Source organism: Canis aureus, chromosome 22 (assembly GCF_053574225.1).
Source record: "Canis aureus isolate CA01 chromosome 22, VMU_Caureus_v.1.0, whole genome shotgun sequence".
Lineage (NCBI taxonomy): Eukaryota > Metazoa > Chordata > Mammalia > Carnivora > Canidae > Canis > Canis aureus.
The window spans coordinates 6224171-6226830 of NC_135632.1; positions in this window are offsets into that span (position 1 = coordinate 6224171).

A 2660-nucleotide genomic window follows, 5' to 3' on the forward strand; every position below is an offset into this window, starting at 1 on the left:
ATTAGTTGTTGATGGACTAAAGGGATTTAACTTAATGAAGGCAATTTATTGCTGTAGAAATACACAAAGCCAACACTGACATAAATCTTGAATCATGCACATAAGCCATTCAAAATAAAGCAATTGTTAATATTGCAATGCAGTGCCTCAAACTGGCAGGGTCACTAGTTGCATGATGGGAAGCAGGAGAGAATCGGACTTGGAATTGGACACATTGGCTACTTCCTTTATGGCCTGACCCACTTAACTGTAGGTCAGGAGCACAAAATAATGTTGGGGAACTTAGACCCCACAGTTCTATCATGCTGCAACCTCCGAGTGCTGAGATTTTGAATGCTTGCACAAGGCTAATGAAATGGCTGATGTCATTACTTTTTTTTGTGATTTCCTCAGTATGAAATTTTTAGTTTTGTAGTTTAGGAAACATTAGAAGTACCATAGGATTTAGGATATGAGTTAGCATCTATGCCTCACTGAAGAGAGCGTCAAAACAGGCTGAACTGTGATCCATGCACCCATACATTTACAGGAATCTCTATCATCTCTTACAAAGTACATGTCCTGTCATCCCTTTACATCATACGTTGGTGTTCCATCATATACATATATCAAAATTTATTCACCAGGTGATGAATAGTTGTTTGGGTTTTGACCATAATGACTAAAACTCTTTTGAACACAAAAACAAGTATTTATGAAGATATATATTTTCATATTTTTTTGGAAATGGAATTTCTGGGTCATATAATAGGTTCTGTTTAACTTTATAAGAGATGGATAAACTGTACTAATGATTAACATTGCTAAATTTTTGTTCATGTGCTTATTGACCAATCATGTATTTTCTTCAGTGAAGTAGCTGCTTGAATATTCCACCCATTTTTTTCCTTGTATATTTTGCTTCTTGTTACAGAATTATAGAAGTCCTTTTTGTACTCTGGACTCAAGTTTATTATTACATATATACTTCTCAGATATGTTCTCTCAGTCTGTGGTTTGTCTTTTTATTCTCTATATCATGCCTTTCAAGAAGTAAAGGGTTTGAACTTTGATGAAGTCCAATGTATCTTTTTTCTTATTTTTACTTTTTAGTTATTTATTTTTTTAAAGATTTTATTTATTTATGTGACAGAGAGAGTGAGTACACAAGCAGGGGGAGCTGCAGGCAGAGGCAGAGAGAGAAGCAGGGAGCCTGACATGGAGCTCAATCCCAGGACCCTGGGATCATGACCTGGGTAAAAGGCAGATGCTTAACCGACTGAGCCACCCAGGTGCCCCACCCCCTGCTTTTTTAAATGTCTGGCACCTTTTTTCTGTCCCAAGTCTCATCTAAGAAATCTTTACCTAAAAAAAGTTGACACAAAATTTTTTTCTTGTGTTTTCTTCTAAAAGTTTTAAAGCTTTAGGTTTTTGCATTTAGATGTGAATTACAAAGAAGAGATGAAAAAATGAAGTGCCTTAGACTAAGGAAAAAAAATCCCACCTCCCACCTCCAAATGAGAAAATACACCCAAGAGGTGAACATTCTGTATATGAGTCATAGTGGATCATAGAATTTACTAAAATGAAGAGACTTAATAAAATGTGTACACTGCTCATTGGGAGGGTATGGAAAAGAGAGAAGCTCTACAGAGACAAGGGAACAAAGTGAAACAGAAAAGAGAAAATTTGTAAATAGATTCTAACTTTCCTTCTAACTAGTTGTTTTTTGTGCAAAATATAACAATTTTTACTTCCTAATTTGCTAAACTGTCACCTTTCTGAATATCTATTATAATGGCTTGATTATCTTAAATCATCCAAGTCATTTGAAATAGTGATCATTTAAGTCCTTTCCAATTTTTTACCTTTTAAATTTTATTTTCTTGCCTAATTGAGATAGATAGTATCTATCTAAAACAATGAAATATAGTAAAGGTGATAATGGATATCCATAATTTCTATATAATTTTAAAAGAGATTAGCATGAGGCAAAATTTTATATGGCAAATATTTATCCATATAGATATCCTTCTATTTTTTAACCCTTTATTTTTTAATTTTTTTAATAATAAATGTATTTTTATTGGTTTCAATTTACCAACATACAGAATAACACCCAGTGCTCATCCCGTCAAGTGCCCCCCTCAGTGCCCGTCACCCATTCACCCCCACCCCCGGCCCTCCTCCCCTTCCATCACCCCTAGTTAGTTTCCCAGAGTTAGGAGTCTTTATGTTCTGTCTCCCTTTCTGATATTTCCCACACATTTCTTCTCCCTTCCCTTATATTCCCTTTCACTATTATTTATATTCCCCAAATGAATGAGAACATATAATGTTTGTCCTTCTCCGACTGACTTATTTCACTCAGCATAATCCCCTCCAGTTCCATCCACGTTGAAGCAAATGGTGGGTATTTGTCATTTCTAATGGCTGAGTAATATTCCATTATATACATAAACCTTCTATTACTCTATTATTACTCTATTAATAGAGCATTATTACTCTATTACTCTATTATTCTATTACTATCACATAAGGATTATTTAAATTTAAAAATTGAATATTAATTTTATCTCTTTAAGATATTTAGAAATAAACATATGATTTTTCTCATTATTGCTAACAAAAATGTTGAATGATCCTTTCATTCCTGACATAAACACTTCTTAGTCATGAGG